Source organism: Chinchilla lanigera, unplaced genomic scaffold (genome assembly GCF_000276665.1).
Source record: "Chinchilla lanigera isolate Chin_1 unplaced genomic scaffold, ChiLan1.0 scaffold00004, whole genome shotgun sequence".
Classification (NCBI taxonomy): Eukaryota; Metazoa; Chordata; class Mammalia; order Rodentia; family Chinchillidae; genus Chinchilla; species Chinchilla lanigera.
This window is the reverse complement of record NW_004955405.1, coordinates 9,842,522-9,870,419: the sequence shown is the minus strand read 5'-3', so window position 1 is coordinate 9,870,419 and position 27,898 is coordinate 9,842,522. Positions and strand designations below refer to the sequence as shown.

At 37.7% G+C, this 27,898-nt stretch overlaps 1 protein-coding gene across 4 annotated transcripts in view; it reads right to left on the bottom strand.

The window, feature by feature from the left end:
- Window positions 1-27,898, bottom strand: part of Frs2 (fibroblast growth factor receptor substrate 2) — a 98,364-nt gene that overhangs the window by 13,801 nt on the left and 56,665 nt on the right. For 2 of the 4 annotated variants that reach the window (XM_005374300.2, XM_013517522.1), the window contains exons 2-3: window positions 26,321-26,416; window positions 855-949 (exon numbers count right to left, since the gene is read on the bottom strand). The gene's annotated coding sequence lies outside the window, so the exon portion shown is untranslated. Of the gene's footprint in view, window positions 1-854; window positions 950-16,524; window positions 16,542-26,320; window positions 26,417-27,898 lie in introns of those variants that run through there. The other 2 variants (XM_013517516.1, XM_013517523.1) reach the window with 2 other exon arrangements.

Genomic DNA, 27,898 nt, shown 5'->3' with positions numbered 1-27,898 from the left:
ATAGGGTTAGTAGAAATGAGGATTAAAATGCTGGAACACGGGCAATTGTACTCCATTTTCCAACTTCTGGAAAAAGACGTCTTTAATGTGGAATTTTCACCCAGTCTTCCTGAACCACAAACTCCTAGGCAAAGGGAAAGACTGGATTTGTGACTACCACATTAGTATTTGGAGACCACATCTGTGCTATGTGAGACCTAATAATATACACTAGATACTGTAAACACTTCATGAAAACCATGTGATCTCATCAGCATATACTCCTCTCCAATCCTACAGGTCAGCAAAACCAGAAATTGTCTTATTAAGCTCCCTCAAGAGAGCAGCTGGGTACATTCAAAAACAGAAGGTAATTTCTGTCTGGGAAGATCAACACTATCAGTTTGCTGAGTATTTTAAATTAGTAAACACTTAAAAACAAGGAAAATAGGCTGTCATTACCACTGAACAACAACAACAAATTAATAAATACTGTCAGTTTAATTCAAGTCATTTCTCCTTATTTCTGTGCAGGTGGAGAGTCAGCAAGTCAGGAGGTAAAATGGTTGCATTCAAGAATATATTGAATTCTCCACTTTAAAAAATGTAAGATGTACAGGTACAGATTCTCTATGATGAATGTGATCATTTATGTATATCTAAAATGTACCAGTAGGGGGCTGGGGATCTAGCTCAGTGGCGCAAGTGCCTGCCTGGCAAGTGCAAGGTACTGAGTTCTACCCCTGGTACCCCAAAAAATAAAATTAAATTAAATTTAAAAAATAAAATAAAATGTACCAATAAAATCTGATTAGAAAAAAAATGTACGTCATAGACTTGGTCCTTTTGTTTGTAAAAGGTAAATTTCAACTTACCTAGATATGGCCATTAATATTCTTAGCCTCTGCTGCTGCATCAGGAGTTTAATCATATTTCAAAATACCATGTTTTCTTTGTTTGCTGACTTAACCTAGAAATAGAAAAATGTAGTTAAGAACATATTTCTTTTAAAATAGTAATTTTCCTTACAAGATTTCTAGTAGCACTGTCGCTCAGTTAACCTAAAGAAACTCGAAAGTCTAAAAATATTACTAAAAATTTAATACACATGATGAATTTTTTTCAAATTCATGTTATGTGCATGTTACCGTTCCTTTTTCAAAAGAAAAAGTAAAAATGCCATAGCTTCTAATTTCTGCGATGTTTCTGCCTTCTACACTGTAGCTATGACACTGGACAACACACTTCTCTCCACTCACCCCAAGCCATAAAATGAGAAGTTAGTTTAAATCACCTTCAAGATTCCATACTAACTCCAAAGCGCCGGTTTAGCCAGTGGCAGATTAATTCTCCAGCCACCCCAGTGACTTTTTCTAAACCTCACTTACCATCATCCAGAAGAGCTGACTCTAAAAAATCTACCCACCCTGTGCGTCTTCCTGTTCCACAAGATCCCCTGAAACCACTGCAGACAAGTCATTTAATCACAAAACAGTAAGACTAAGCATGTCATAGAAGTCACACGATAGAGACTTACAGAAACAAGTAAGTCTACAAGTACAATACATTTTTTGGAAAATTTCTAGTCGGTTTATTCAGTTTTCACAACAAAGGAAAAAAAAATCAAACTCATTCAAACAAGGGAACTAATACAGTATTTACTGAACACCTATGTTGCTTCAGGCACTGTGTTAGGAGTTAAAAGAATCTCATTTCAATCAACATATTAATTATGCACAAATATAACTGATACCCAAAGTGACACTTCCAAAATCAGGTACCCAGCCAGGCGTGGTGGTGCACGCCTGTAATCCCAGCACTCAGGAGGCTGAGGCAGGAGGTTTGTTTCAAGTTAGAGACCAGCCTGGGCTACAAAATGATCTCAAGGCCGGCCTGAACTGTATAGTGAGACACTGTCTCAAAAAGACTAAAAAAGAAAAAAAACCAGTTACCTACATGCATACTGAACTATTTATTTGTTTGTTTTATTTATTTATTTGTTTTTTTTTTTTTTTGAGACAGGGTCTCGCTATGCAGTTCAGGTTGGCCTTGAACTCACTTTGTAGCCCAGGCTGGCCTCAAACTTGCAACAACTCTCCCAACTCGCAACAATCCTCCCGCCTCAGCCTCCCAAGTGCTGGGATTACAGGCGTGTGTCACCATACCCGGCAGGCCTTCAACTCACTATGTATTCCAAGCTGGCCTCAAATTTCATAGCAAGTCTCCTGCCTCAGCCTCCCAAGTACTAGGATTACAGGAGTGTGTCACCATGCCTAGCCACAGTGAACAATTTTAACTCTGGATTTTAAATACCCTATATATAAAATCTGCATGCCAGGTGCTTGCTTATACCCCTTGTGAGCTACTCCTATATATATATACTTTTAACATAGGTAGCAAGCCAGTACCTCTTCTCCAGAGGCTCAACTATATATGCTGCTTGGTAAATCTATCATAAATCATTTTTATGTGAACATGTATACTATCTGTCCGCCTCTCTCTCCTAAAAGCTTTTAGCCAGTTAAACAGGAGAATGTCCCTTACTTTCTTCATTCCATTTACATATATTCTCCCATACCCATCCTGAGATGAGTTTTGAGAGATTAAATAAGATTAAGAAAAATGGTAACAATTCATTTTTAACTCAAAATCAAGAAAAATTCTGAAATGAAGTTACACTATGTGATATAAATGAAGTTAATATCACAAAGACTAAGTTATATTAAAGAATCAGTACACCAAACTATAAAGCTCTTTAAAATATTAGAAAATCCCCATTTGAATTTCTGGAAAACTTTTATTATGACTTCTTTTTAAAGGTTAATATTTATTCAGTTTATCGTTTAATTATTTTGTTTATTAACACCGCTAAAAAGCCAGGCATAGTGGTGCATGCCTGTAATCCCAGCACTCCGGAGGCTGGGGCAGGTGGACTGCCACAAGTTTGAGGATAGCCTAGGCTACAATGAGTGAGTTAAAAGCCAGCCTGAACTACATAGCAAGACCCTGTCTCAAAAAAAAAAAAAAAAACCCAAAACTGCTAAAGTATTATGGAGTTCTTTGTTTTTTTAATGGGTTTTTCAGTAAAATGTCCAGCCTGACCACTGCATTAGGGATTAAAAGACTTGTACCTCATTTAAAAGGAAATGTTCTACAAGAAAACATATTCTGAATTCCAAACAACTGACATACCAAAACACTCCTGGTATGAAGGTAACTTAATGGACCCCTGGATCCTGCCTTTGACTTTGGAATATGCGTGTCTCAGAGACCCTCGTGACTTCTCGCCCCTCTAGGGTTTCTCACCACTGGCGGAGACTAAGAGCCAAAGGTGACGTGAAGGTGGTGAGGGATGAGGGGGCTACAGACGCGGCACAGAGCTGTGGCGGATACCTCGGTTGTCCAACAGTTCCAGGCTCGAACCCGCCATCATTTGAATAGCAAAGTTTGAAAAAAATCAGCTCAGTGTTTATAACTTTGCTCCATAGTTGAACCAAAACTCCAACTCGAAAAAACCATTATGGGCTGAGAAGGAGTTGGGCATTGCTTCTTGCCACAGACACAAAGGGGTGATGCTTCAGTCTAAGCGAGACAACACACAGTGCTTGCGTAGTTTTTTAGGCCTCAGAACCAGTTATTTGGTTTTCAATTATTTCTTATGGGAAAAATACGTTCAGTTCTCAAACTTTTCGTGTTTGAACACAAATCTAGAATGAACAAGTTCAGAGTTCAACAACTGAGGTATCAATGTATAATCTTGTTATATAATGAGTATTTTGCTATAAAATAGGTAAATATAACAGCATCAAGTATAGTGCCTATTCAGAAAGCATGCCATAATTTTATGAAGAAAATTATCATAAGGCTAGGAAACATTATAGTATCTATTACCACTCTACTTTTTATAGCAACTGATTTTAAAGCTCCTTTAACTACATGTTGAACATACAATCATTCACATTATATCATTTATTCCAAACAATTACTCTATGAGATAGCTACTATCATTATTTCCACGCTATAAATGAGCAAACCAAAGCCTTAAAGTTAGCTTTCCAAAAACTGATCAGAAAAAGTCAAAAATTAAATCCTAATTTGACTCCAAAAAGTTTAAAACAGTGCCTAGCATAGAGTAAGTATGCAGAAAATCTTAACTACTGAAATAACAAAAATCTACCAGAAAAGGATGCTGTAGGCCTTTTATAATCGGTCAACTTTTTCTGTGCCTAATTTTCCTCATTTATAAAATCAGAACACCCACCTTACAGTTACTGTGAAAACCAAATAAATTCTAGATATAAAGATCCTTAGAAAAGCATGTACTGTTTCAGCTGGAAGTGGTGGCACAAACCTGTAATACTAGCATTCTGGAGGCTGAGGCAGGCAGACTGCCACAAGTTTGAGGCCAGCCTTGGCTATATACTAAGATCCTGTCTCAAAAAAAAAAAAAAAAGGAGGGAGGGAGGAAAGGAGGGAAGCAAAGCAAAGCAAAGCCCGTTTTAAAAGACAAAGCATTAATATATCACCACTTTAGGTAAAGTCCGGTCTTTTATATCACAGACTTTTTTACATTTTAAGTATAAAACACTTAGAACTTAAGCACCACCCTTCTAACAGCTGTTACATTAATACATTCAGTAAAGCTGCCCTAAATTTGTCCTGTATCCCTGCAGAATAACAAGCAAAGAGAACACTGAACTCTATTCACAAGTGTCATTACATATTTGGTGCTGAGGAAGGTATATTTGCTCTTTCAGTTCACTAGCACTGAGGATGAATTTGGCTTATCCTACAGTAGTTCTGTTCACATATAGCCAGGGCAGAATATCTAGAGCTAGAAGCATAGAAATATAACTAAATTTTGGGCACAGCTAACTACCACACTGAATTATATTAAAACATCAAGAGAATGGCATTCAAAACTGTTGCTCTTGTGTCAGTGTTCTGGCTGGGTTTTTAAAAAACCATTGAGTAGGTCTTTTTTATTTATGCATATCGGTTTTCTGCTTATTCTTAAAAAGATCAGGATTTATTATTATTGATATTATTCTGAGGAAAATGAGTTTTCAAAAAAGCCAAGAGGGGAGATCTCAACATATTCTTCTAGTTATCTAAACCAAACCCATTATGTAAAAAGCAGACACTTGCAACACTGTTTCCATGTGAGTTGAAATTTTATTTTATGTTATTTGGTACCAGAAATCGAACTCAGGACCTTACGCTTGCCAGGCAGGCACTTATGCCACTAAGCTATATCCCCGGCCCGTGTGCTGAAATTTTGAAGCACACAAATGCACAGAGAACTGCAAGACTGCATGAGCCGGGTATAGTGGCGCACGCCTGTAATCCCAGCACTCTAGAGGCTGAGGCAGGATCTCCTCAAGTTCAGGACCTTCCTGGGCTACATAGTGAGTTCAAGGCCAGCCTGAACTACATAATGAGACCCTATCTCAAAAAAAAAAAAGTATTATTAAGCACATGAATATAGTTGTATCTGAACATAGTTTGATATTCCATATAGATTTCCTTTTATTCTGAGGCAATGTTGGTGAAACACCTCACAATTCATACCCTCTGCCTGGCCGCACCTGTTAATGCTTGGAAAAAAAATCAACTATATTATTTATAAATCACTTCAATATTTGGTAATTTATTTTTAAAAAATCGATGCCTGATTTAAATTCCTTAACCAGCTGGGTATGGTGCTGCAAGCTTGTAATCCTAGCACTCAGGAGGCTGAGGCAAGAGGATCCCAGCAAGTTTAATGTCAGCATGGGCTACAAAGTGAGTTCAAGGCCAGCTTGAACTGCATAGCGAGACCCTGTCTCAAGAAAAAAAAGTAAGGTTCTTTAAACTACATTCTTCCATTTTCTCTGAGACAATTAAAACCAGAGAGATAAGAAAGATTAAGCTCGGGTTTATGAATATTTAAATAGCCACCAACTGTTTTGTATGGATAAATCTAAAATATTAAAGTAATATTTATTTCAGACAATTGCTTGAATTATGAATTATAAAAGTAGATAAAAATAATTTGTAGACTATCAATATTAAAGAGGGAATTTAAAAATACATTCATTTCTTCATCTGCACAGTGAAGCATCAGGCACTGAGTTAAATATTTCCTGATTCCCTGATGAAGTTACTGCCCCGTGGTGGAGTCACTGGCCCACATTTAACTCAGAGCAGAAGGAAAGACAGAAGTGTCAAGGAAAGCTTCCTGGGAAAGGTGGTACCTAAGCTGAGTCCTGCAAGATAGTTGAGAACGAGCTAGGGAAGGAACAATTATGTCAAGAATGCATACAAAAGCACACAAAGGCAAGGGCTGGAATGTAGGGTATGCATGGGAAAACATTACAAGATAGGTGGGAAAAGGCACCCGGCCATTTCATGAACAGTCAAGTCTGCACTCCTAAGTACAGTTCACATTTTCCCTTCCAATTCTAAGGACATCGCTAATGCTCTATCAAAATACTCTGTCTGTGGTGCTTGAAATCTAACCTCTAAGACAAAGCACCCATCTACAAACACAAGTATTTCTTCTGCAAGCACTCAGACTTGCAATGAGTACCGTCACAGGTCAATGACCAAATTCCCACCTCCCACCCAGACCTAGAAAAGCCATCTATCTCAACCTCATATTTCACAATGAATTGACAGAGTCACTTTTAATTATATAATTTTGGTTTTTAGAAATACACACACACACACACACACACACACATTTCTCTGTGATACACAAATACAGATTTCAATTTCTATGGGTATTTAACAAATACTTAGAAAATGTTATTAAAATGGCTTGCTGAAAACAAAAGAAAAAGCTAAATGGAACTTGATATAAACCATAGCCTCTACCTTTAACAATGTTGACTGTAATTCGATCTTGAGTCATCCTTAACACTGGAGAATACTTATACCCACAGAGACACCAGTGATGAAATTTACACAATTAAATCTGAGCATCATAACCTCGGCCTTAAGATATGTGCAAACCCAGCAGATGAGTCACCCTGCCTTAGCTAATTCAATAATGTATTCAGTGCCAAGGGCAACAATCTCAGCAATTTCAATCACAGGGAAAAATAATCAGCCTTTGGAGCCCTCAAAGTAACTCTTAGTTCAGTGCTTTATCTGCAATATGAAAACATGTGCAGCAAAATCAAATACACTGTCCTCCAGCAACACCATGTGAGGGAGATCATGTGGCTCTCTCCATTAAATGCAACACAGAAAAAAAAGTATGATTGCAACGCAGACGTAAGAAAGTGCAGGCATTCTCCAGAAAGCATTTAGCATTAACTCTAAACTTGGGAATGAATAAATATGATGTTACAGAGATAATGCATTCAATTTTCTACAAACATCACACACCAAAAACCGATTTTTGCACTGATTTCATATACCTCGGTACTTAATTGCTTTGAAAGTCATCGAATTTGGTACCTGATGCAAAACATTTTGTCTGAGTACTTGTCCTTTGGTACTTGACAAGCCAGGAAGAATTGGTCAGTGTTGACTGCCTGGTGACTGCTACTCTTTCCATTTAGAGCTATTTGTTTGGTGCAGTACTCATCATTTTTGGTATTCGTGTCTCCCAGAACAATTAACAAGTACCAAGGTACCCCATACTAATTTAAAACTGTGCCAAATTAACAAATGAATGCTTACTCCTCATAATAAAGCTCTCATTTGTAAATTTCTTCATGGACACTAGGAGGGGCTGACCTACAGCATAACTATGTAACTTATGAAAAGCCATGTATCATACAAAATCTGTGACCTAATCACCATTTACCAAAAAACACTTAAATTCAAATGACTTCCAAATAAATGGTACATTCTTATGAAAAATCACTAAACTAAAAGCAATCCATTTTTTTCCAATACACTTGAATTTTTAATGTTTCACTGAACTAAGCAATAGTAGAAATCATAACTCTGAGTATAAGGCTTACAATATTTTCCTTAGTATGGTACACCTAAGAGGTCTTAAAAAGCATTGGGCGTGTGGGTTTACCCTTTAAAACAAAACTATAAATGTAAGTCACTCTAATTCTGAACTTTGCGTTGAACCTACAGCCTTATACATGCTAGGCAAACACTATCACTGCTGCATCACACCCCCAACTCTCTTTAGTTAAGCAGAAAAAGGACAAAAGCCATTATTAAAACATTACATATTGTATCTTTGGTTGGATCTTGAAACTGAAGAGTAACGTGAGTAGAAAACACTGGTAAAATTAAAATACTATAGTGTGTAGTTTGGTTATTATCACTGTACCAGTGTTAATTTCTTAATTTTGACAAACGCATCATGGTTAGTTAGGATGTTAATATCAAGGGAAGTGGGGGAAAGGATATATAGGGTATATGGTACTATTTTTGCAATTTTTCTATGGCTATTCTCAAAAGAATGTTTACTTTAAAATTACTTTTCCCATCCAGTAGATCTGAGAAGTTCTGCACTATTTGAAGAAATAAACTTCATAGTTATCTTTTCCCAGTGCCCCCAATACATAAACCAAGAAAAGATTAAACTAACGTACCCTAAAATGTTAAAACTGGTTCATTTGTTGATAGAATGTAAAGCACCTCTTTCTATATTTTCCCCAGAGTGTGAATTACTTCTAAATCAAATTAGAGAACGTATAAATCCATAGTTATTAAGGGTTTCTCCAGGAAGAAAAGCTGTAAATGTCTAAGCAGAGCCCAAAGGCAGACTGTTCAAAACAGGTTGGGGCAGCGTATGAAGAACACAGTGGCCAAGGAAACTGCCAGGAGATTGTGGTAGGCAAAACCTAGTTAACAAATGCGGGACATCTGCCAATATGTACAATTTAACATCCATCCTCAGGCTAAAGGTGCTGGAAGCCTGGGGTGGTTATGATCAGAATTCACATCATAGGGTAATGTCCCCAAAAAGCCACCTAACGCAAAGTTGCACAGTGTGTTTTTTCCAAACAAAAATAATGCATCTGGAAACTGTGCACAACTGTTCCTTGAAAACTTTTACAGATACGCAACATCACACTATCTCCCACTTTTCTCCCCTACTTCTCCTACTCTAACACAGATCTGTATCACTTAGGCCCAGTTACTGGTTGGCCCTCTGGCCTAAAAATGGCAAGCGGGTGCTGTTCAGTACAGAATTATCAAAGTTTGGAGACAAGGGGATTAGAGAGTCAAATTCTGTACTGGACATGTGACATGTGCTTATCTCTTTTTTTTCCCTGGTATGGTCAGGGCAAAATATGTTCTAGCAATGTCATTATGCCATAAAAGGGAAAAGAAAAAAAAAAGCCATAAGAGAGAGACATTTAATCAAAAACAAGTGATCCCCAATCTACATGAGAAAAATACAATACATTTTGTCCTTTGAAGAATGCACCAGTGGGATCAGATAGGTTGCGTTTTGATGAAGAAGCTAAACTGTAATGGGTGGGGGTGGGGGTATGACCGCTAAGTGTTAGGTTGCTTGCTCCTCTGAAGCAGCTCTAAGTGCCCCTTCTGGGTTTCGTGGAAGGCACTATCAATCTTCTGATAATGCCAAGCAGGGAAGCATGATACAGTGGAACACTGGTGTTTGGACTAGGTCTGCATTCACATTTCCTTGGAAGCAAGTTAAAAACATTTCCCACTACCACCACTCCCTAACTACAAATGGCTGTTAGAGGTCTGGAGGAAGTCATGGGAGTCAAATTAGAGAAGTGCACCACAGAGATGGAGAAAGGGGAATTAGCATAATACTGTACCTGGGAGCTACTTTCAATAGCTCCTGATGGTTCACTAGATTGGGAAGGAGGGCAGGAGTCAAGGAAAACACTCCTGTTTTCTGCTCAAGTGACAGTACTTTCTCTGAGCTAGAGAATATATAAGGGACACAAGGCTTAGAGAAGCACAGTTCTGTTCTGATGTACTGTGATGCCTGTATGATATCTAAGTAAAGATGTTTCACAAGCAAACAAATACAGGGATGGAGGTGGGAGGAAGATCTGGAATTCATTCCACTTATGGAATCAAGGAATGGGACAAGAGGAGGCTGCCCAATGAGAAGGAAAAGTAAGACCTATGGAAACTCAGAAGCACTTAAAAGAACTGTAGAGAAAGAAAAGGAATCTGCATATTTGCTGTTTATGGGAGAAAGAGAAGGCTGGCAATGCTGACAGTAGAGTACTTGCATAACAAGCATGAGGCCCTAGGTTCAACTCCCAGCACACACACACACACACACACACACACACAAGCTGTAAGAGGGAAAAAACCCTATGAGCGTGTTATCACAGAAGCCTAGGGAAGAGTAAGTCAGGAAGTGAGATGCGAAGAAAAATGTCTTACTTTCTCGTTGTTGGGACAAAACACCTGACAGCCTTCAGTGTTGAAAGGGGAGGTTTATTTTAGCTCATAGCTTGTTGAGGTTTCAGTCCCTAATTGGCTGGCTCCAAAGCAGGGGGGCATGACAGAGGAGAAACAGTATATAGCAGGGCAGGCAGGAGGCAGCAAGCCTCCCTTTCTCTTTTATTCCATTCAGGCTACAACACTATTGGCTGGTGCCACCCACATGCAGGGCCTTCCCAGCACCCACAACCAGAACTATGTTAAACCAACTGGTGGACTAATGTGGTTATCACATACCCTTAATCCAGCCTAGATTCAGCCGTAACAATCAGTAAGGTAAAAGTGAAGAAACCAGGGTGAGTTAGTTTGGAAAAACAAATATTTGGCAGTATGAAATATAGCAGAACATAGACAGTTGTCTTCAATGTGGAATAATGGACGCGCCTTGGTCCAGAAATAGACTTCTTTATACCAAACTTTTTGAGACTTTGGAAACATAAAGGTGTTTTTATTTTTTTTCTATTTTATTTTATTTATTTTTTGAGACAGGGTCTCACTACACAGTTCCGGTTGGCCGGTACAGTACTCACTTTGTAGCCCAGGCTGGCCTCAAATGTGCAACAATCTCCTGCCTCAGTCTCCCAAGTGCTGGGATTATAGGCGTGTGCCACTAGGCCCAGTTTGTTTAAAAGCAAAGCTTAATTAAAAGTCCTCTGCAATACCAGATATTTTCCACATGACCCTACAGAGCCATTCTCCTGACATTCTCTACCCTACCCCACCCAAGGCTATCTTCATGGAACACCTGCAGACCATGGTGGCTTGGCCCCATTTGTTTGCTGTATTAAGGCCCCTATCAGGGAGCCACTAGAGCTCTTGCTGGTTCAGGTAATCTCTCTCCTTATGCATTTTAGACCTGGAGGTCTAACAGCCTCCTGTCAGATGGCAGTCTCATCTGCATCACTTGCTGGTTTCTCTTAACCTCCCCACATTCTGTACATACAGATATTCCTTGCTTAACAACTATTTGGACTTACGACTTGTTACTCAGACTTACAACCCACCTCCCTTTTGGGGGTACAGTTCTGTACATCTTGTGCTCAATGCCCATTTTTTGGTACAGTACATCTTGTTTATATAATACTATAAATTTTGCAGATTGTACTATATACAGTCCTGGAGTTTTATGCTCCATCATACTTTGCAGTATTGTATGTAAATTATGCAAATAAAAACAAAGTCATCAAGTTGGAGTTTCCTTTGACCATTTCTTTGTTCTGAATATTGCACATACTATACTCAATTCCTCACTTAGCAACAGATTCATTTAACTCTTAGGAGGAATGTAACTCTTGTTAAATGAACAATGTCTGTAATTTTTGTACATGGCATCAGGTAAGGGTCCAAATTTACCCTTTTGTATCTTGGATAATTAGTTTTCCTAGCACCATTTGTTAGAAAACCTGTCCTTTCCTAGTTGAATGGTCTTGGCATTTGTTATGGTATACATTTTTTTAAAAAGTCCCCCTAAAATATCACGTGTTGACATGAGGCTTCATGACTGGATCATGAAGACTCTAACTTTATCAGTGAGAGAATTCACTGATGAGATCAACATCTGGTGGCATTACTGCAAGGTCATGGAAACCTAGGAGGTAGAGCCTGGTCTGTGGTAAAGCCCTAGTCAAGGGCCATGACCCTGGGGTTATATCCTGTCCCCAGCCCCTCCTCTTCGGCTCTTTGCCTCTTGCATCTTCCTGGCTGCCAGGAGGTAAGCAGCCTTCCTTTGCCATACCCACTGCCACGACCAGCTTTTGCTCTGCAACAGGCCCACAGCCATAGAGGAGACAGACAGACTGAGATTGTGGGCCAAAGTAAGTCTTTCTTCCTTTCCTCCCTTGTTTATGTCAGGTATTTTGTCACAGCAACAAAAAGCTAACCAATGCAGCACTTTTGCCAATCTTTTTTTTTAACCATATGCAAGTTTATTTCTACATTTTCTATTTTATTTCATTGGACTACAAGTCATGCCAGCATCATGTACTATTTTAATTACTGTGGCTTTATAGTAAATCTTTTTTTTTTGTACCAGGAATCGAACTCAGGACCTTGTGCTTGCCAGGCAGGTGCTTGTGCCGCTGAGTTATACCCCTGGCCCTATAGTAATCTTAAAACCAGGAACTCTTCGTTTTTTTGGATGCTGCTGTAAATAGAATTGTTTTCATATTTCCTTTTCAAAGTGTTCATTGTTTATATGTTGACTTTACATCTGCTACTTTGCTAAATTCATTAGTTCTAACAGTTTTCTTGTTTATTACATAAATATCATCTCATCTGTGAACATGATCTTCCTTTACCATTTGAATGCCTTTACTTCTTTTCTTGCCTAATTTTTCTGGCTACAACTTCCAGGACTGTGGTAAACAGAAGTGATGAAAGCAGGAATCCTTGTCTTATTCCTGATAATAGAGGAGAAGCATTCACTGTTTCACCATGGAGAATGGTACTCACTACAATTTTTCATATACAGCTTTTATTGAGTAGAGATAACTCTCTTCTATTTCTAGTTTGTTGAGTGTGTTTATCATGAAAGGATGTTGAATTCTGTCAAGTGTTTTTTCTGCATTAATTGAGATGATCATTTTTTTTCCCTTTCAGTCTGTTAATGTGGTGTTTTACTATACTGTTCATATGGTGAAACAACCTTAGATCCTGGGGTAAAATTTTTCTACTTGACGGTGGTACACAGGGTGGCACCCTGGTTTACAAACTATTGTTTTGTGATTTTGGGGAAGGTGGCTGCATTTGCGTTTGTGTGGGGAAGACAGCCGTGGTCATGTTTGGCCTGATGTGGAGTTTGTGAACAAAAGTAAAATTTTGCCAAATGCTTTTGTTTGTGAACTGAGGTATTATTGTATAATCCTTAAATATGCTGAATTTGTTTTGCCTGGTTTTTTTTAAAGACTTTTACATCAATATTCATTGTTCAATTGCATTTAAACAGAATTTTCTGCAACTTATAATATTGTAAAATAGGTCAAAGAAAATGAGAGGTTGGGTGTGGTAAGACAAGCCTGCAGTCCTAGCACTTGGGAGGTGGAGGTAAGAGAACTGCTCCGAGTTCAAGGCCAACCTGGGCAACATAATGAGTATATGGCCAGCCTGAACTACTTAAATAGTGAGACCCTGCTGACAGAGAGAAGAGGGGGAGAACGGAGAGGGAAGGGGGAAGGAGGTGGGGGGGAGACAAAGACTGACTGACTCACTGATCGACTCAATGGTTGTGCTTGACAGGACATTCACTCATTTTCAGTCCATTTCGAAGTAGTTCACATTTTTTCTGACAAAATCCTGCAATGGCAGGGCAGGCATAGTGGTTCACACCAGTAACGCCAGCACTCAGGAGGCTGGGGCAGAAAGATCACTGGGAGTCTATGGCCAGCCCAGGCTACAAAGTGAGTTCAAGGCCAGCTTGTACTGCATAGTGAAACCCAGTCTTAAAAAGACCAAAAAAATCCAAAAAAACAAAGAAAGAAAAAACACACACACAACAACAACAACACAAAACAAAAGAACCTGCAGTGGATTCCCCAAACCTCTGAAAGTAGAATCTAGATTCTCCAACGGCCTGAATTCTTTGGTATGCTTTCCTGTCCCTCTACCTCCACTACTGATCAGGTACTTTACAACTCTTCCCTCTCTACATTTCGTTCCAGCACTACCAGCCTTGGTATTCTTTTTGGACTGCACTAAGAATGCTCTTCCCTCAGGTCCTTTGTAACTACTGTTCTTTGTACCTGGAATTTCCATCAGACCCCTACGTAGACTGCTCTCTCACTTGCAACAGATCTTCAATCACAAATAAACTTAGTAGAGGACCCTAGTAGGGTTTACTGTTTTGTATTTTTCTGCTATATTCTTCAAATGACTTGTTACTAAGAGGCATATTGTAAACTGACTGCTTTGTTGTTGGTTCTTTATCTCTTACCCCACTGACAGTACAAAATGTAAACTCCCTTAAGTTTTGGCAAAGACTTTTGCCAGACACATACGAAATTCTCAATAATTGGTAGCTAAATAAATAAATAAATACCCTAATACTGTATACTGTTTAAAAACAGCCTACAATACAAAATATGTCAATAAAACTACAATTTTTCATTTGTACTTATTAGTACATTAAACCGACAGCTATTTCATAAAAAAAAGGTTTGAAATTTAGGATTATTTCATTTGAACGACCTACCATACACATTTCTAACATCAATACCTTTGGCATACTGAAAAGTTACTTCAGCTATAACAGGAACATTGTTAATCATATCAGAAAGCACAATTTCAGAACATCACAGACTACTGGAATGAAATGACATCTTAGCTATGAACAGTATTAGCTTCAAATATTTTTCTTTCTTGCCCTTAACTGACTCAAAAACTCTGAAAAATTTAGTGAAACAAAATTTCATCTTTCTTTATCCTATAAATAAACAAACATCAAAGCCATCAGAAGACTTTAAGTTTCGTTTGTTGATAAAGCTGATGCTGTATAGAACTGGATTTACTGGCATATGCATTTTTGTTTGTCAATTAAATTGCCACAAATTAATGTGCTTGTTAATGCTAATTATAACTGCTAGCAAAGGAAAATAGTGTTCTGAACAAACTCTTCTTTCTCCCAAAACAGCTGGGCATGGAGGCAATGAACGCTGTTTTCCTCATTGATGAGCCTGGTAATACTTGCTAAAGTAGCAAATAGATAACCAAATCATGATTCAAGTGTTTAAGGCAAATTATTTTGAAAAAAGAAATACATGACTTATTTGAAACTGCTATCTCTCTTTAAAAGAATAAGAGAGGATACTTTCATGGGAAAGTTTCATCAGAAAAAGTATTAGATTAAAATAACCAGTCCATAGCTGGTGTGGTGGCACACGACTATAATCCCAGCACTTGGGAGGCTGAGACAGGAGAATCTCTGTGAGTTCAAGGCCAGCCTGGGCTACAAAGTGAGCTCAAGGCTGGCCTACACTGCATAGTGAGAGCCTGCCTCAAAAACACTAATTAATTTAATTATCAGTTCATCTGAATTAATGAGTACAATGTTACTTTTGTACTAGCAATCACACCAAAATACAACTGGACTTACTGCTGTAGTCTTTATTTTACAGGGTAGGCTAAACACACAAATAGACATTCACTGTAAAAATAGGTAATGAGAAAAGGTAATGAATTATAAAGTCTAATACATATATAATCAATATTTTTATAAGAATTTTGTTAATTTAAAGATTAAAAAATTTGAAATAATATTAAAGGAGTTAAGATTTTAATTAATACAACGTTCTGCCATTTGTTGCCTTCTGCTAGCCACAAATACAGCAAAATGAATGTTGGCCCCCTTTACAAGAATCATTTATTCCCAGGCATGGTGGCACACACCTATAATCCTAGCACTCGGGAGGCTGAGGCAGGAGTATCATTGTGAGTTCGAGACCAGCCTGGACTACAAAGTAAGCTCCAGGCCAGCCTGAACTGCATAGTGAGACCCTGTCTCAAAAAGACAAAAAAAAAAAAAAAAAGAAAAAAATCAGCTATCCAATACTCTCAAACAAATTACTCTTTAACTGGATTTTTAACAGCTGTATCATTCCAGGACCAATGCATACTTACCAGTGGTAGAAGTTATAAAGGACATGACTTCTGCATTTAAATATTTGAGGCATTCAGTTTTTTAAAAAAATAAAGTCTTTTTAGAGCAGTTTTATATTTAGAAAAACAATGAGAAGACAGCACGGAGTACTGCTACGTATCCCATATCCATCGTTCCTTATTACTGACATCTTACAAACTGGTACATTTCTATATTTTATTATGCAGATTTCCTATAAAAATCACATAAAATGTAGTAGAAAACCAGAGCTTCCTAGAAGCAATGATACCCTAAGTAATCAATGCTTGTTACCAAAGTTTATCTTGTTACCCAAGTTTACCTTACTCAGATTTACTTAAGTTTTTAGATGTCAAGTCTCCGTAGGCACCTTTTGGCTATTAATAATTTCAAGAATTTTCCCTTTATTTGATGACCCTAACAGTTCTGATCACTACTTGTTCAACTGTTTTATAGCGTGTTCCTCTACTGGAATTTGTCTGATGTTTTTATCATGATTATGAGTTTTAGGAAGACCACAGAGACAAAGTGCTACTTACGTCATACTGTATCCCTTAAAAGTCTTTCAACTTCATCTGCTATGGTTGATGTTAACTCTCATCAGCTGGTTGAGGTAGTGCCTGTCCCATGTCTGCACTGTGAAGTTACTCCTCCCCACCTCCTTTGTCAGCTCTATCTTTTGGAAGAAGGGCATACACCGCCCACATTTAAGGAGGGGTAGGTTATGCTTCACCTTGAAGAAGGCAGAGTATTACATGAATTATTTACAGTTCTTCTGGCAGGAGATTTGTCTCTTCTCCATTTATCTGTTCACTCAATCTTTAAATACTAGTATGGACCCATGGATATTTATCTTATACTTTGATTTATATCCAACACTACTATATATTTATTTTCTAGCTCAAGTCATTGCACTTGGAGTTCCTTCATCTGGCTATATTCCTCTGACATCTTTTTGCCTTTGTGGGTGCTTTTAAAAAACACATCTTTACTTTTTGGCACTATAAGACAATCTTAACTGACCTTGTATATTTCTTGCCTCTTCATACAATCAGGCATTTTCCCAGGGAGCGCTTTTACCAAGCTCCGGACTCTAAGTGTGCTCTTGCTGTAGGGTATCAATGCTTCTAGGAAGCTCTGGTTTTCTACTACATTTTATGTGATTTTTATAGGAAATCTGCATAATAAAATATAGAAATAAACCCAGAGTTGTATGTAATTTAAAAACTAATGTAATTATAGGTGGGGTATTTATCATCACTTTTTAATAGACATGTTCTGAAAACAACTGAAAAACATGAGAGACTAAATTTTTAAAAACAAAACTGAGACCACTTTGGGAAAATAGGAAAAAATGACAAACATGTGATGCCAGGAGTAAAAAAACAATCATCATTTTGGTTTCTGTAGCAAGCAGCAGTCTGTACTCTGGAGAATAAAGGTTTCTCCCCTGAAGGAACTAGAATAATTTTTTTTTTTTTTCTTTTTTGAGACAGGGTCGTGCTATGCAGTTCAGGCTGGCCTTGAGCTCACTCTGTAACCTAGGCTGCTCTCAAACTTGCAACAATCCACCTGCCTCAGCCTCCCAAGTGCTGAGATTACAGGCGTGCGCCACCAGGCCTGGCTGAACTAGAATAATCTTAATACTAAACCTAAGAGAATAGCACAGCAAAATGAAATAAAGTTACAGACTGAACTTCAGGGTAATCTGTGCAAGAATCTTAAAATATTAGCAAAATGAGTCCAATAAAATGGTTAATAATTCATGACTTTGTTGGAACTATACCAGGAATCTAGAGTTTGCTTAACATTATAAAAACTAACGTAATTCTTCACAGTAGTAGACTAAAGGAGAGAGAAAGCCCATCATTATTACTAGATTCAGAGAAGAGATGTTTTCAGAGGTTTTTCTCAACAGAAAAGATAAAGTTCTAAGGCTGTGTTCCGAGACCAAAGTAGATGAGAAGGATCTGGCTCCCCAGATTCAAGGTAAGAGCAGGTGGTCATGCTCTCAGAAGGAACTGTATGACAAAAGTGCCACCCAAAGAAACAAATTAGGGTCAAGAACCCTACGAGTATTTCTTCTGATTTTCATATTAATTTTCTGACATTAATATGAAAATCAGAATTGTTAGAAGCGTGCCAACAGTCTTCTAACAATTCATAAGGCAAAGACAGACCGTGATGTTGCTCCCCCAACCCACCAGCACTTCCTGCTAATCATCTTTATAAGGAAGGGTTGAGATGAGTGGCACAAGTTTTTTTCACCCTTACTCAGGATTCCTGATTACAATTACCTTTTCCACTACACCTCACTGCTAGCTACCCTATGAAAAGGCTCCCTCGGTGAAGGAGGCATTGCTGTTTCCATTGGTAGAGATATTAAGGAAGTACAGCAGAATCCACCTCACTCCAATTTAAAATGTATCTGAAATCAAATGGTTAGAGAGGGAAATAAAAACACACAAGGGCTGGAAGTATAGCTCAAGGACAGTAGAAAAGCATGTGCCAGCATGTGTGAGGTGCTGTGGTCCATCTCCAGCTTCTACATACATACATACACACATACATACATACATACATAATGCATCTTCTTTTAGCTTAAACATACACAAAGTAAATCAGATATATATGTATAAATACCACATTGTTTCTCTTGTGTGAGAAAGCAAAAGTGTAAATAAGGACCAACTGCACACTTAGACACAGTTGTTAAGATGGTAAATTTTATCACAAATTTTTTTTACTGCATTAAAAAAAATTTTAAAAATCCAAACAAAACAACATGAGCAAAGAAAATTACAAGCCTATATGCTAACTCATGAAATAGATGTAAAAATTCTAAACTAAATGTAAGCAAGCCAAATTCAGATTTATCACAAGAATGCTTGGTTACCCTCATTTACAAATCAATACAGCTTACCATATTAACAGGTAAGAAAAAGAGTTGATCATCTCTAGCTTTAGCAAAGTCTCTGAATGTAACACCCACTCATGATTTAAACAACAAACAAAATGCCTAACAAGAATATAAGGAAACTTCCTTAACTTCATAAAAGACATCTTTAAAAAAAAAAAAAAAAAAAGCCTATAAATGTCTTTCTTAACAGTGAAGTTTGAAAGGAATTTCTGGGGGAAAAAAAAAAAAAAAAGAAAGGAATTTCTGTTGTGACTAAGAACCAGACAAGAAACAAAACTGAATATATAAAGATATCTAAGATAGCACAGTAATGGTTCAAAGGTGGACAGGTCATGAGTACAGAGAGGACAGAGATAAAATTTTATATATAAACTTGATATATGACAACAGGGGAACAGCTCACGGAGAAAATGAAAGGCTATTTCAACAAATAGAGGTGGAATAAACAACTGGCCATCTGGGTTAAAAAATAAAGTTACATTCCTTACATGTAACTCTCAAAAAAAAAAAAAAATCAACTACTAGAAGATTTAAGTATTAAATATGAAAGGCAAAACAATAATGCTTTTAATGGTTATTGGCTCATGCAAGGAAGGATATCTTTACGATCTCTGGTTAAGAAAGACTTCTTAAAATTAAACCATAAAGAAAATCCTCATATATTTAACTGTATTAAAATTAAGGACTGTTGTAAGGTACTATATATATATATACAAAATGTCTATACTTTGCTGTGTTTGGGTCAGGGGAGGGAATAGGTCACAGAGAATATCATCAAGGGTTATCAAGGTCTACAGGAAAAATGTCAAATAACCAAAACTGAATTCTTTATATTTTAATTCTTTAAATTTCCTCATTTTATAATTATAAAATTAAACAGCAATCTTGTCAAAGTAACTAAATTATTTGATTAAGAAAAAAAACAGTGGTAACATGGAACTGCCACTATTCTAACTACTTTAGATCTTAAATATTATGTATTTGTGCCTGCATTTAAAATCAACACAAAGCCAGGTGTGGTGTTGCACACCTGTGATCCCAGCACTCAGGAGGTTGAGGCAGGATTGCTGTGAGTTCAAGGCCTTAGCTACATAGTGAGTTTAGGACCAGCCTGAACTACATAGCAAAATCCTGTCACAAAAAATTAATTAATTAAATGGAAAAATAAAATAAAATCTATAGGAGTTTAGAAACAATGTTAAACAAAAACAAAACAACCTCAGTCACTTTATATCAATGTCTGTATCTAGATCTTACTTCAAGTATTAGCAATGACGCTTCTGGTAGAATCCAAATAGTGTTCAGGTAAGTGGGGTGTCCTTGAATCATTATTTTTTTCACCACATGGGCTACTTGCTAGAAGCAATGAGGAAGAAACAATGTATTAAGTAAGAGCTCTCTAGTCAGGGGTAACAGCTTGTGACTATGGTCCTTGTCACTGAACAGACTGAAGAAAGATCACTTCAGCACAGGAACTCAGACAGCCCGCACAACACAGTGAGACACTGTTTCTCAAAAATAACAAACCAGGCATGGTGGCACACACCTGTAATTCCTGCATTTGGGAAGCTGAGGCAGGAAGACTGTCACAAGTTCAAGACCAGTCTAAATTACATAGTAAGCCCCAGTCTCCTGTATGTAAGACTTGGGGCTGAGTACTGAATACAGGGCCTATCCACTGAGCTACACTCCCAATCCTTTTTAAATTTTGTTTTTTCTTATTTTGAGACAGGTCTTCCTAAATTGGTAGGCTGTCCATACTGGGCCTGAAATTAAAGTGCCAAAGAAACAGAGAGAAAAATCACTGACTTGGTGAACTTATATTAACACTGCATTTATGACTGAAAAGGATGAGTGGGAAAAGCATTTATCTCAAAATACTTTTACAAATAACAATGAATGTATCCATCACACAGATACTCGTTTCATCTAACATCAGAACACACCCCTTACTCCCCCCCCCCACGCATACTAGGTGGGCAGTTTCCTTCCAAACCTGCTTTACCCTAAAGCAGTGGCTGCAAGCACACACGAGCCCCACTTAGACCTGCAGTCTCTGCACGCTGCCCACACAGCACTCTGCGAGCACATGACCAGGAGGACGACGCGCTCGCACCACACTCTCTCCCTCAGCTCACACGTCAAGAACTTGCCCTCTCAGCGGCATTCTTCTCCAAACAGCCACAGTCCCCTTAGCAACCCTGTGTTCCTAATACGGACAGCTGGTCCATTTAAAGTCAGTCCTTCTTGGCAGAGAAAATGCTTGTTCTTCAAATTGGGGGAGAGGAGAGGTTTTTCTTTTCAATGCACATTACAGGGGTTGATTTAACTTGATCAGCACTTTTGTCCTGTGGCAGCAATTTGTGTGGAGTTTCAACCTATTCTGAGTTTTGGGGCTTTTTATTTTTTAATCTAAAAGCAAGTAGTAGAAAAAAAAATAAAATCAAACCAGCACATATGGAACTCTAAGAGTAGAACATAAAACAAAAAGCTATCTAAAATAATTGTACTCATTTGTAAAACACTAAAACTATCCACATTTTTATGGATAAAGTTTAAATTCAGCTAAAGTGAACTACAGTAACTGAAGGTTTAATATACAGGCAGAGATCAGAATCAAAAGACCTGTGTCTTTGAAATACCATGACCTTTTCTTTGAATATCAAAAACATTACTAGGGCCAGGGTTGTAGCTCAGTGGTAGCATGCTTGCCCAGCAAACAAGGCCCCAGGTTCAATCCCCAGTATAATTAATAACCACCAACACCACCACTAATAACAACAACAAAAAAGCTACACTCCAAAGTCCCACACTCCAAGGTGTTAAATGGACTATCAAGCAATAGCATTCCTTTATTTTATCAACTACATGTCAAATTTCTCACAATCTTTCCACAGGCTCAAAAAGCTAGCATGAGGGGCTGGGGATTTAGCTCAGAGGCAAAGCACCTGCCTGGCAAGTGCAAGGTCATGAGTTCGATTCCTGGTACCGGAAGGAAAACAAAAACAAAAAAAAGCTAGCATGACCTAGTGTAACATTGAATTACTCAAAACCAATCTTGATCTCTCCCTGTAACCTGAAACTGAACTAAATTACGTCTCCCAAGATAAAAGACACAGGTTTAAAACCCATATCTGATTTTTATCCTATATACAAATAATTTAGGGGGAAGAAATTACTACATTCTGAAATATGAGATCAAATTATTCATTCCATATCCACATAAGGATTTTAATGTCCCATCTGCCAAAACAAGATGAGTGAAAGGAGGGGAAGAAATGGGGGAAAAAGAATCAAGATACAGATTCAAATTCCTTAAGATGAGTACAATCAAAAAGCATACTAACAAAACTAGCTTAAAAAATAAAGTTCCCGGGCCAGGGATACAGCTCAGTGGCACAAGCACCTGCCTGGCAAGCGCAAGGTCCTGAGTTAGATTCCCGGTACATACATACATACATACACACATACATACATAAATAAAGTTCCCGTAATCCTATCACTCTGGAGGCTGAGGCAGGAGGACCACCCTGAGTTCAAGGCCAGCCTGAACTACACAGGGAGACCCTGTCACAAGACAAGACAAGACAAGACAAGACAAGACAGGACAGGACAGGACAGGAGTTCCTATTCTGTTGATTTCTAGTTAGGGGATCAAAGAGAAGCTGCTTCTCTGGATACCCCACTATTATAGATGAAATACAGTGGTACCTCGGTTCACGAACTTAATGTGTTCTAGGATTTTGGAAAAGATAGCTATGTTTGTGTTAGTGTAGAAAAGATGGTCAAGGTCGTATTTGTCACCCACCGCAGAGTCTGCAAACAATAACACAATTTTGCCAAATGCTTGCTTCTATTGGTGAACCACAATGTTTGCAAACAAAAGCATCCATGAACCCAGGTACCACCGTAACATCTCTGCATCCTACCTACAGAACCTGGTGTTTGTACTGATTATTATTCAGTTCTTACTGTGTGTTAGATTCAGTGATGGGGTCTCACAGAAGATAGCTCTGCTTCATGGAATTAGCAGAAAAGACTAATGTTCAAGTACAATACACTACCGAAATTAATGACACGCTTTCACATTATTGGCATTACTTTTTCTGTCTGGCACCAGCCAACGTAACTATTAAACTTTTGTGAGATAATACATACTGACAGTTTCCAGAAGAAAAATACATATTTGTGTAAGGCTCTACCATCCTTTTCTTCAACAACTCTTAACAGACCTAGATAGGAAGCCTTCTCAACAGATGTTTGTATTTTTCCTCTATACATCCACAGCATCTAAATTACATTCTTTAACTTAACTGTCATATGAAGAAATAAGCACAAATTGGCCTTTCCCTAAATGTCTATTTTTAGGTGTTTTAAACATTGAAGGAATTTTACATAAACATCAACATGGGGCACAACGTACCAGCTGGACAAAATAAACTAGATGAACACTCAGCAACATGGCCAGATCTTGGAGGGAAATGCAGGAGGGAAAAGGTGGGAAAGAGATAAAAAATGAGAGTATGTCCTAGTGTGTATCTCTTTCCTATACATGTCAAATCATTTTATTCTAAGGCTTGTTATGGTCAAGAACAATACTGTAAAAAAAAGAAAAATGCTTAATTATCTGTGGGTTTCTTGAGACATATTAGGTATGGTAGTGTGACATATTTCTCTTTCATTTTTTAATGTAAATTAAAACACAGGCACATAATATAACCCTTTATAAGACACAAACAAAAGAATACACACCAAACATTTAAGAGTCATTGCTGGGCGCGGTGGCTCACACCTGTAATCCTAGCACTCAGGAGGCTGAGGAGGATCGTTGTGAGCTCGAGACCAGCCTGGGATACAAAGTGAGCTCAAGCCCAGCCTGAACTTCACAGCGAGACCCTGTCTCAAAAAAGACGCCCCCCTCCCAAAAAAAGAGTCATTAAGCAGGTGGTGATGCCCGCCTGTAATCTCAACACTCTGAGAGGCTGAGCAAAGAGGATCACAAGCTTGAGCTCAGCCACGGCAATTTAGTAACTTAGTAAGAACCCGTCTCTAAATAAAAAATAAGGATCTGGTAATGTTGTTCAGTGTGAGCGACTTAGGTTCAGTGTGAGCGACTTAGGTTCCCCACTATTGTAAAAATAAGTATCAAACACTTTACAGGTCAGCCCTAATTCTATCAAACCCTATGATCCATCATTATTGTGTATAACTTGCATTGTATCAATGTAGATATAAATTTAAATTGCATGTGTCAAAATGTGATAGATTGGGGCTGGGGATTTAGCTCAATGGCAAGGCAAAGCGCCTGCCTGGCAAGTGCAAGGTCGTGAGTTCGGTTCCCGGTACCGGAGAAAAACCAAAACCAAAAAAAAAAAAAAAAAAAAAAAAAAAAAAAGTGATAGATTAAGATGTCATAGACTAAGCTCCTGGAGATTAACCTTTTCAAATATCTGCTTTTGCTTTCAGTACTGTGGCCAGGAAAAGAAGGATAAGGATTTCTCCTAAAGTACTCCCTTTCTTCACTGCCTCTGAGCAGTGCCCTAGAGGATCAGACAGTACCACACACAGGTCTAGGACCTCCTCCCTCAACCTCCTAAAAATTTAAGAAGAAAACAGGAAAAAGGAGTTTCAAAAGGAATGTGGAAAGGAACAATCTTTGTATTTGTTCTCTCCTCCTCCTCCTGAGTTGGTGGGTCCCTTTATTTTAACCCTTTGTTTCCAAAACCAGTTAAATAATTTACTTTAAAAGCATTTCCAGCTAAGTTAGTTGTATTAACCTACCCAATGATCACTACAATCTACTCCAAAAAGTTCCTGAGAAAATACAACCAAAATAACTTCCTTGGCAGCTTTGGCTTCCAAGCAACTGATTTCAAGTTCTTAGCACAAAGAAAACAAACCAATAAAAAGATTTTAATATCTACCCACTTATATTTCATACTTTAGAAGTCTAAAGAATATCAACTAATTAGTAACATAAAACCCACTAAAAGTCATCTAATGTATATTTTTAAGACATTCAGAAATTGTTAAAAAATATACATTAGATGCTACCTAACGTTTTATATAGTAATCTATCTGCTAGGAAGCAATCTACTTGTTAAACTAAGCACAAGAGTTATACAGTTTCCATAGAGAACTTCAAGAGCCCTTCAGTCCTTCAAATCTAAGCAATGTCTACTGAGCCCAAATGAGAAAAAAACTTTTTTCCCAAAAGAGATAAAATCACTCTCAAGGAGATAGGAGCAGTACTGGAGTTACAACATACAACATATAATACAACATAAACATGGGGAACAGGATAAAACAATCATGAATATTAAGCCTGGATTCAACTACATTTGTTTAATGACTATATTAATAATTTCTCACTTTGTGGAATTCTCTTCTGAGAAAAACAGATATAATTTTGCTCCTAAAAAAATTTCAGGTAGAAAAGTTGAGATGTTAGTTTCAAAACAGTGTTTTAAAAATAAAAAGTTATAAATTATTTACCTAGTACATTCAAAATTGCTACTACCAAAGCTTAGGTAATATCAGATCTCTAATAAAGTATTTTAAAAGTACTTACCAAATTCAATATTTTTATTATTAAAAACACTTATCTATGGACTAAACATCAATTCATTTTGCTAGACATGTAATGTGACAATTTTCATATTCTAAAATGTCAGTAACTTAAGTGAATTTTACTCTCTCCGAAATCATATTCTAAAGGCTGACTTCTTTAAAGATATAATTCATAGATTATAAAATTCATCCATCTCAACATAAGCTTTTAATGTCACAAAATTTTGTGACCATTAAAACCACCTAATTCCAGAATATTTTCATCATCCCAATAAGAAACCCCATAATGAAGGGCATATTTCTAATTTCAAGAAGAAGCATCTGAAACAAATCTAATGTTAAAAGATATGTAAGAAGCATACTCTACAAAATAGGTTCAAAATTACGTTTTAAAAGTATGTGTAACAAAGACTGAAGAAAAATACATATTAAAAAAAATATTTGAGACAGTGTCTCACTATGTAGTCCAGGCTAACTTTGAACGCACTATGTAACCCAGGCTGGCCTCAAACTCTCAGATACCTCAGAGTATCTGAGAGTACCTGGATTGTAGGCGTGCGCCACCACACTTGGCCTCCAAAATTATGAGTAGCTGTATTCGGATAGTGATATAACGACTTTCTCATATATTTTCTCTATACTTGTGATTTACTATTATTACCACCTTCAAGGTTCTTAAAAAGGTACATACAGCACAGACATATATTTTCTATTGGTATACCCTAGAATTTGTGCTAATAAGTAAAAACAAATATGACACTTTTCTAATGTCCACCATAATTTTATTAAATGTTCTCCAAAACAAATGATAAAATAATACAGTTAAAAGATTAGGTTACACTTACTAATCTGGTTGAAAAGCCACAGCTGCATCTTACTTTATGACAAATGGACTGTTTCATCCCCCTTGCACCTGGGCATCTCCTTCTTAATGGCCATTTCTGAAATAAAGGTACAGTTATTAAGAATGGAACTGTTATATATGTAACCAAGAAATTACAATTTTTAAGGGCAATTTCCTAATTTGTACCACAGAGAACCATACAAATAATTCTTGAGCAATATTCTAATAAAAACAAAACAATAAAAAAATTACGAACAGGGCTGTGGGTGAAGTGAGAGGGACAGAAAACTGGCTATTGTCCCACAGGCCCCGAATGCTTTACCCACTAATGCCTTTCACCCAGCTGGGGCTCACAATTCCTGAGTGCTATTTACACACTGAACAGGAAAAAAGGGAGGAAAGGGGAAGTTGTAGATTGGGAACCTTAAAATCACACATGTGAATACCATAAACTGTTTACCTACTCTACCTATTTATTACCTAGGATGAAAAGCCCCCGGAAGATTTTGTCAGTTTTATTTATGGACATTTTTAAGCACCTAAAATAATGATCGTCATATTGTAAGTGCTCAGTAAATATTTACTGAATGAATAAGATGATGAATTAACTTTAGTTGATAAAATATTTAATCTTTCAGAATTTTAAAATAGTAAAGCCTCAAGATACCACTTCTTTCACAGAAACTTCTAGGACCACAAACTTTATATGAAAGACAATGCCAAGTAATCAAGCAGTCAGTAAATGAGACGTCTTCCTTATAGGATTCAAAATAATGAAGTGAAAGGAAGGATAGGATTACAGAATCATCATTTTGCAACCCCTAATGAAATAATGAAGGCAGAAAATGATTGGTGGTTGCTAAAACCATTGGGTAAAGGGAAAGAATGGATGGATCAGGCGGGCCAGGGCAGTAGTGCACACGTGCAACCCCAGCTGCTGGGGAGGCAGGAGAGCCCCAGATTTCAGGCCAGCCTAGTAACACTGTCAGAGCTTGTCTGAAGGGGGAGGATACGGGGGTGGGGACACAGAGAGGACATAGCTCCATGGTGGAGTGCCTGCCTACCACAGGTAGACTCTGAGGTTAATCTCCGGTACTGTAAAACCAAACCAAACAAAACCCTGACTCTGATGACTAATTTTACCATTAAAAATGGATCAAGCAGACATACTTATAGCAAAAATACTCATCACTAGCCATGAAACATTCATTTTAGAGCTCCAGTTTTGAAAGATACACAGTAGCAACACTTTTACCACAACTTCTTTTTTATTTTTTATTTTTTTTTTGGTAATGGGAATCGAACTCAGGACCTTGCGCTTGCCAGGCAGGCGCTTGTGCTGCCAAGCTATATCCCGGGCCTTACTTTTATCATTTCAACTCTTTATCACTATGTTCCAGATCACCTTATTTTACATCTGAATTACTATAATAGTTGCCTGTTTAATCCCTAGCCTCTTCCATGTTCACCTCAACAAATCAGTCAATGGGGCTGGGGATTTAGCTCAGCGGCAAAAGCGCCTGCCTGGCAAGTGCAAGGTCGTGAGTTCGGTTCCCGGTACCGGAGAAAAACCAAAAAA